Genomic DNA, 8,828 nt, shown 5'->3' with positions numbered 1-8,828 from the left:
CCAAGTCCATCGTCCAGTGCTAGATTAGATTGGTCGCTTACAGAACCGAATTCCGCTGTGCATTCCATCTCACGATGACCTATTTTGTTTCACTACCAAAATATGCCTCTCTGATGCAACTCAATGGTGTCTGAGATGTGGATTGCATAGTACTCTTGCGCCATGGGATACCACTATACGTATATTGGTATACCACTATACGTATATTGGTATATTGCACAGAAAATTATCGCTGAATTAGTGCATGAAGTTTTTACGCTATGTACGAATCCCATCATGCTGAAAGATGAGCGTGTTTCGCCTGCGGGCAGATGCTCTGTTTGAAGTTTTGACGTTTGAGTGAAGAACACTTTATTCCACCTTTGAAATGTTCGGCCATTGTGTCGAGTCAAAGATTTAGCAGAACAGTCCTCGTCAGCACCCACCAAAACCAGGACCCCTAATCCGTTGATTGTCAATCCATTCCAGATTTCCTGCGAAATAAGGGCAATTATTTGGCCAGCTATCTCAGAACAGTATGAGATATCAACATTGTATGCCCTAAGTGATTGTTTTTCAAGGGACGAGCCTTTGTCGAAATGTGGCCTAGATTGATGCGAGTATTATATTGAGAAATAAGAAGTGCCTAGGAATATTTGAATTAAAAAAACATGGCCGATTCCTCCGTCATAGGAATTGGTAAAACACAAAAGTAAAAGGTGTCCTTAGGCAAGTGGTTTAACTTTTGCTGTGCTTTAATATAAAAGAGCTTTCGCATTGTCTGTTGGTGTTTTACAGCTATATAACCACTTAGCATGAATGCATCCACGTTGATGCTTATCCATACATTCCGACCATTAACGTCTATTATTATTGATTGAACAAACCCTTTTGGTCATAGATGCCTGTTGTAGCTAATGCGTGGAGGAATAATCAGAGAAAGTTGTACGAGAGCCAAAACAGCACGAATGTTTGGACGCCGAACTTGAGCTAAGGCCACCCACTCGCAGCATGCATTGAACACCCCTGTCCGACCAAAGGGAAATGCACCCCGCATAGTATCTACCCTTTGGCCGATCGCGATTATTCGCGGGGCGAGTGCCAGTGGGTAACGTGTGAGACTTTCCGTAATGTACAATAGAAGGAACAGTGGCGCTAGTAATAATGGGAGCTGCAACGCATGAAGGTTCAGGGAGCATGGGAAATATGGGTAGGTACATGAATTTGCATGGTATTCGTACTTTGCGTTCCTTATGGTTTTGCGTGGCTTGAAGCTGCCACGAAACAACAATACGCAAATGTTTGGCAGTTATGCTTCGCCACTTTCACCTCTTAGGATCACCATTTCAAATCAGATCACGAAGTTTAAACGGTTTGTTCTTTCATTCTAAAGAAAACGAAAAACCCGCAATAAGCAAAGCCACGAGTGCGTTCGCTGCCCGAAAGTACGCAGACTAGGCAAATCTATGTTATACCCACAATTCTAATGATTGCTGAACGATCGCAGCGCCAGAGTCTTCTCTAGGTAATTTGAGGAAACTTTATACATTACGCAGAGATACATCGAGCTGAAACAGGCCCGTTCCAGAGGTTGCAGAGCTACCATGGCGCTACCTACGTTATGACGTCACTCATAGGATGCTGAGTTGACTGTCTGCTAGAACACCGCATTTCCATCGCTTTCTCTGTGGACACCGTGCGTGCTTCCTTTTGTTTTGAAGCTCAGTGCTTAAAGAAGCGGTAAGACCCAATAATACGGGCAAGCAAACTAGGAATGGGTGCCCCCAGTAGCACTCTCGTGTCTAATTTGCATCGTAAAATTGCGACTAAGAAGAGGTGCAGTAATGGGGGACAATGCAGGCGGTGTCAAAAAAGCAAAGCTGCCGTATTCCACAGCTACGCAACCTGTCTGTGACGTTGAAATAATGGTACCGCTGGCCTTTCTAGTGAAGGCCCTCTGGCCAATGGTTGGCCTGAATGGATGCTGTGAGCCACGCCTACGCTTGGGTAAAGCCGCCACCTGAGAAGAGGGGGGGGGGGCTTCAAGACGTTGACAAAGTTGCACTTTTACTATTGGAAACATGCCAAATGGGATAGACTCTTAGAAACGACGTGTTGAAGGAAGTAGTCGTGGATGTCATGGTCATGATGCAGTACTGCACTTTACCAAGAACGCTATCAGAGGACAGTGCTAGATATGAAAGGCGTATTTTTTAAAGCGTGCGAAGCATATGGTCATGGCACAATGGATAGCGCGCTCGGCATCTGTTGTCGTGGACGCAATGGTTCCATTGGCAGTGCTTTTTCTCTTTATCACCGAATAGTGTGGATTTTTTCGACGGCATTTCCGTGACGGAAACACGTGAGTGAAGTCTTGGTGGACCCCGGTAAAAACACTTCCGGGTTAGAAAAATGACCACTGAAGCACTCTGTAAAAATGGTTAACCAGCGAAAACTGAAATGTGTGGAACCGGTGTTTAGCAGTAGGTTCAATCGAACGGCCACAGAAGCCTTTCAAAGATATTGGTTACATGCTCGTGCTTCTTATTGAGATTAGACACACGTTTGGCTTGAGTGTCCCGTAGTGTATATTTCACTTGCCACGCATTGTGCCTCGCATGACCACGGTCACGGAGGAGTGTATTGAGCGGTTAAATGCTTTTCGCAATGCGTTAGTCACTTACAGGAAGAAACAACTTAATTTAAGTAAAAAGGAATTCACAGAGAAATGACGGTCAAGCTGTGCCTCGTTACCACCTCCTCAGCTCACTATGTGGCTCGGAGCTGTACTTTTAGGCTCGTATGGCGGAGTACACTTTCCCACGCCTCGGGAGAGGGAGTGGTCAGAAGATCAGGTGGGGATGTATCTTCGATGGAGTCTCATAGTATATGAGAGAGGGAGGTGATGGAGCCACATTTTGAGTAATGCGGACAGAACAGATTGGGATAAGTGTGTGGTGTACTCGCGGGCGCGGGAACGAGTTCATTTGGAGGCGGCGCCACGTCGTTGTTCTCGAACCACAGGCGGTCACAGACGTCGCAGCCGAAGCCAATGTGCCGCTGGAGAAACTCCCGCCGAAAGCAGATGTTTGACCCGGGTAACGCATTCCCGACGCCGTAACGTTGCGTTGTTGCAAGCGTTTGACATCAGGAGCTGACTCAGCGGCGTGGTTTGCAGGATCCGTACGTCGCCGGCGCTTATATTCCCGTTTCGATTTATCGTGACTTGGAAGGCCGAGGGACTATCGGTGCACAGTTGCTGCCATCACTCGGTCTCCCAGGCCTGTGTTTGTTCCCGTACTGCACCATCGTTCCGACGGATGCGAGCATTCTCACGTTTCGTCGGCGGCCTTCTAGACGAGAGTTCCAATGTGGGCTAGTTGGTGAGGCACATGAAAGGATATTTTGTAGCGCGAGGCAAAATACGGAAATAGGAAGGGATAGACTGACAGGGCAGAGCGCTACTAGCCACAACATGTTTATTTTCGAACATCAAGTTTTTAGGTCATCATCGTAAAGCAGACAGATAAGCACGTGTGTTCACTCAAGTGTCGTTTCCTTTATTTTTTTGTTCGTGTATATTACGCTGTCACGCAGTCATCTGAGTAATTACGCGTGCTTATCTGTATACCAGACGATTGTGGCTTAAAAGCGGCTTGATGTTCAAAAATAAGCATGTTGTTGCTAGTTACGCTCTGTCCTGTCAGTCCATTCCTTCCCATATTCGTGTTTGATTTGATATGTGGAGTTTAACATCCCAAAACCACCATATGATTAAGAGAGAGGCCATGGTGAAGGGCTCCGAAAATTTTAACCACCTGTCGTTCTATAACGTGCATCCAAATCTGAGCACACGGGCCTACAGCATTTTCGCCTCCATCGAAAATGCAGCCTCCACATCTGGGATTCGATCCCGTGACCTGCGGGTCAGCAGCCGAGTACCTTAGTCACTAGACAAGTGCGGCGGGGCTGTTTTCGTATTTTGTTTTGCACTACAAAAATATTTTCATATGCTCTTCTAGAGTTTCCCATGGCATAGCCACACTGAAGGTTTAAGAAGAAACCCGTGCGAGCTCGGCGCAACGGGATGGTTGTCTTACCTCACACACAACGCAGCCAATCGCGCGCTCTTGAGTATACGATGCTTCGAACGACGTAACTGATAACACTGCTAATGGAGACCGCCCGTGACACCGCTGCTGGATGGTTCTTCGTTTCTGCTATCCATATAGAGCTCTCACTGTAAGAACGCTTCAGCACAGCTAACGCCTCTTCATTAACAATAACTTAAACGTTTTGAGCTTGAAGGATTACAGGACATGGCTTTGAGAACACGCCCAAAACAATAGAAGTTTAAAAAGAAAAGTTGCAAAAAAGAAAGTTTTTCTAAATTTTCTCCTCTTGTGGGCGCATTCTTTAAGGCTTGGTTTATTAGGTATTTAGAGAACTGCACCTAAAGGAAATATCCGAGGAACAACGGTGTTTCAAGACTTGACACATCTATGGTTATGTTTTTATGGAGTTAGTCGTATGGGTTTCATAGTTTAATAAATTATGCGTATATTCAGGGCAGATAGCCTCACTGAGCATGCTTCAGTTTTACGGTTCGCAAAATGAATGTCATTTCATTGCTTTGTTTTTAAATTGTGGTCGGGTATCACAGTCCATCTCAGGGCTGTGTAATCTTCGTTCCTTCAACTCAGTTTGGCTTTGTTGGGCCTGAGTTCGCTTTGCCGAAAGACGTAGCTCAGCAAAAGTTCAGTAGTTACGCTTTACCACCTTGAACCTTTTAGGCTCACCATGCTCACGAAGTTCCCAATGTCCCGATCTCTTATCTTAAACAAAACCTAAACACAACAACAAACAAAAAACGACAAGCGCGTTCAAAGCCCGCAAGAACGAATACTAGGCAAATTTGTGTATCAACTGTAATTCCCATGATGGCTGAATGATCGTAGCATCAGGGATCACTCTAAGTTACTTTCGGAAATTCTATGATTGTGCGGCACTAAATTTGCCAAATTTCACTACTCTCTGCTAAGGCGTGGACACTATTAACCCTGAGCACGAGTACAGACTGAAATAAAAGCTGAGAATGAAAGGAACTGTTGGAACACAGTGAATAGTTCTTGCCGAAAAAAAAATCGTCACGAGGCAGAATTCGAAGAAGCTTACTTTCGCTGCGAAGGCCAGCGTCCTAACCGATCGGATATCCATGCATGCTAGCAGAGTACAGGATAGCCCTGAATGGTATCGCGTAACACGGGAGTGCGAGAAGGAAGTGAGCATGAGCCAAAGAGATGTGATCATGAGGATGGGGAGAGTGCAAAGCGTCACACAGACAGAGGAGAAAAACAAGGATAGCGAAATATATGGAAAGAGAAGAAGTGTCTGAGAGAACATCAACGAAAGGGAAGAAAGTCAAAGGACCAAAAAGAAATAAATAGGGCGGGCCGATGGACGGACAGACAGACGGACGGATGGATGGATGCTACGAGCGTTTCCTTTATAACGGTGCGGTGCCTATTGTGTGACCAAGCTGGACAAATGAAAAAAAAAAAAACCTTTTCCCTTCATTTTCTTGTTGGCCTTTCTTCCTTTTTCTCCTATCAGTTGTTTTTTCTCTCTGTCTAACTCTTTTCTTTCTAGCTTTCTGTTACGATTAGTCCAAACATCTCTTACGTATTCTTGTCGTGGACGCGTTGAGCTTTCTATATTCATGCCTATACTCCAAAAGGCTTCGTGTAGGCTGGTTGCCAAAAGTACAGCTGGGTGTACATCTCCACATTTAATCAAAAGGTAATGTGTTGTTTCCTTATCTTGCCCACAGCATATACAAAGGACTTCTGCACTGAATCTTCTTTAAATAGCTATGTGTTCTAAAGCAACCCGATCTCGACTAAAACAGCAAAGCGCTTCCCTTTGAATCATCATGAAATGCCTCCATCCTCATTTAATTTTTGATCTTTTGATAGGTACTCAGAGCACCTTTTTTTATTTTGTATCGCGGGAATCCAGTAAATCTTGTCCGCACTTCTGACCCTTATTTTAAAGGTACATGAAAGAGCATGATAATTTTTCGCGTATAACAAAAGTACCATTTCAAAATCAATAACACACCACTTTTACCGCGACATGACGCTTAGTTTAAAAAAATGCGTGAACAGAATATCTGGGTGGCGACACCCCTTAGAGAATCCCACACCAATTGTCTTGACGTAAGAAATTTTCAAGGCGTCGACTGTGTCCTACGTCGCTTCCAATCAATAAAAATGAAGTAAATTGTAGTATACGTGTACGAAAGTCTTCAGATGCGAAGTTTAAAAAATGTTGACCAAGCCAGTGCCACGAAAATATCAAAACGCATTTTATAGTTTTTTAAATCACGCATGAAAATCTTGGCGCAAAATTAAAAAATTGTTTGGGTGAGCCCCGTTAAAAAGTCATCGTTTCTCAACACCGCTCAGCAGCAGTCAACAGCATAGACCACTAGTACGCTCGAAAAACAGACTTCACTGCAACGGAGACCATGATGTCCTCGCTCTATAGGCTCAGCTGCCTGAGCTTGTAAACAAAGTCGGTGAAGTCGTTTACGTATGTCACCGTTAGCCCTAGAAGGGGTGAAGCACACCATGATTATTGCAAAAAAAAAGACTGTGCAATGGGTAGCGCCTGTACTCTAGGATCGACTGCAGCAGGATATTAGGTTTGTGAACCTTAGGAAGGCCGTGTATGGCAGCAGCCGAGCTGTTGTGAAACAGCAGCCTGTTATACAGACGCCTTTGATCACGTGGCATGAACGTCAAGACTTCAGTCAGTATTCTGCCGCCGTCTTTCATGTGTAGGATGCCGGTCTACCCTCAAATACGTAGTTTCGCCATGGAGGTGCTCCGTCATTTTCGAAATGTACTCGCCACAATTCCTAACAACTATGGCATTCCTTTATCCACAGGCAAATAACAATGGCTTTGCTATTCTGCAGTCTTTTCATGGCTTCTTTGTCGAGAACGCTCATACTTGAGGCCCTACCATTGCAAAGTTTTGAAAGAGCCCCTCAATAGTGCAGGTACAATATTCACAATGTAGAGCCCGCTCAACTTAAGGTACGACCTTTTTAACCAAACACACCATCTTCCACCTACTAGGCATGATACCAGTATTCAATTTGAGACCAAGACTTGGAAAATGAAGTTCGACTGCGTCAAGATGGTGTGACAACAAGTCGCGAAGACCAACCAGCTTGGTTGTCGCGAGGCTGAAAGTTGTCCAGCAGGAACAAAAACTTCTTTTCCTGCCAGTGTTCTCGTTTCTGTCGAGTTGCAGCAGCAGTTCCGTTAGAGTAGAGTCTAGGATGAACCGTCGATCCTGCTTTTTTGTGTAATTTTCATTTGGGGACTGTAAGATTTTTTAAACTCCTCCGCATGGACGGCATAGCTTATGCAAGGCCGCATGCCCGCCAGTTAACAGACTTTCAGTATATCGAGAGAAGCATAGCTCTATTTTTATTTCATGCGTAAGCAATACAGTGTATTGTTCACTGTTTTTTGTGGAAAATTTTTCATTTGGCAGTCGGGGAGTTTCAGAAGCGATCAGTTTACTGCACATAACAAGCACATGCACCAATGTTACGATGGCGACGTGTCTACTTCTATTCGTTGTGAATAAAAAACCTTCTTGAAAGAGTTCGCTGTTGTGCCCATGAATGTCAATACAAATGCATGAGAGATTGTTAACACTGCCCTGCTAGTGAAGGTTTGTGGTAGATCTGTCAGCTGTCTTTCAGTGGGGATCACTGTAAATGAGCTCACCCTTCCTGGCGCGGCAAGCTGTCATGTATGTGTGGTGATTGGAACTTCTTCCATGCATAGATGTACATATACTGCTCCATCTCATGATAAACACTCAGTTGAGAGTTAGCGAATCTGTAATCCTATTTTTCTCGTTCGTGTCTGCTAGTGCTATGACACTTTTTTATCCACTTAACCAACCATGCCAAAAAACACGTAAAAAACACAAACCTGGTTACGGAGATGATGCAGGAGATGATCCCACCAGTGATCCAAGAGATGATCCTGAAGGCAGTTCTAAAGGTGATCCGAGCGGATATACGAGAGATGAGCCCGGAGAGATCACTGACGACCCCCCTAGACCTGATTCAGAAGATGTCGAAGAAATTAACCTAAGAACAGGTCTTCGAGGAAATATGAGAGGAGATAATCCTGGCGATGAAAGGGAAGATGATTCAGAAGGCGTTCCTGGAACAGGTCCTGGACGAAGTACGGGAGGAGAAAAACTTTCAGATGATCCAGAAGGTGACCTAGAAGGCGTTCCTGGAACAGGTCCTGGACGAAGTACGGGAGGAGAAAAACTTTGAGATGATCCAAAAGGTGATCCCGAAGGTGTTGCCGGAATGGGTACTGGACGCGGTACCGGAGGAGGTCGTTGACGACGTGGTACTCTTAGATGGGTTAAAATGCCTAGAAAACAGCCAGGAGCATAACAGCCGACTGGAGGTCGAAGAGGGCGTTGAGTGGGGGCTGCATTGGCACATAACTGGCTGTCATTCTGCGTCAATGACAGAAAAAAAGCAAGTGCAGCTAGGAAGACCCACATTCGAATGCTCAGCACTTTCAACCTGGTAAGTACACCAAACGTGGCTTTTATCATGACTACTGAAGTCAAGCACGTTTATATACACTTCCCACCATAAAACCCTTAAAAAAAACAGCCTTAAATGTTTTACAGCAGCATTGTCCTTGGAGCACAGCCCGATTATGCATGAATGATTATGTATGATCGCAGTAATCTTGCACTCGCATAATATACTGCTTCGCCAAATAATAAGGCGG

At 44.9% G+C, this 8,828-nt stretch overlaps 1 long non-coding RNA gene across 1 annotated transcript; it reads right to left on the bottom strand.

The window, feature by feature from the left end:
• Positions 1 to 334: 334 nt before the first annotated feature.
• LOC142817932 (uncharacterized) lies at positions 335 to 8,625 on the bottom strand. Its single transcript, XR_012895425.1, has 2 exons — positions 7,998 to 8,625; positions 335 to 473 (listed from the first exon to the last, which is right to left on the bottom strand). It is a non-coding gene; the product is annotated as an uncharacterized LOC142817932 (long non-coding RNA).
• Positions 8,626 to 8,828: the final 203 nt, after the last annotated feature.

Source organism: Rhipicephalus microplus, chromosome 5 (genome assembly GCF_043290135.1).
Source record: "Rhipicephalus microplus isolate Deutch F79 chromosome 5, USDA_Rmic, whole genome shotgun sequence".
NCBI lineage: Eukaryota > Metazoa > Arthropoda > Arachnida > Ixodida > Ixodidae > Rhipicephalus > Rhipicephalus microplus.
The sequence above is the reverse complement of the archived record's forward strand: the minus strand, read 5'-3'. Positions and strand labels throughout refer to the sequence as shown.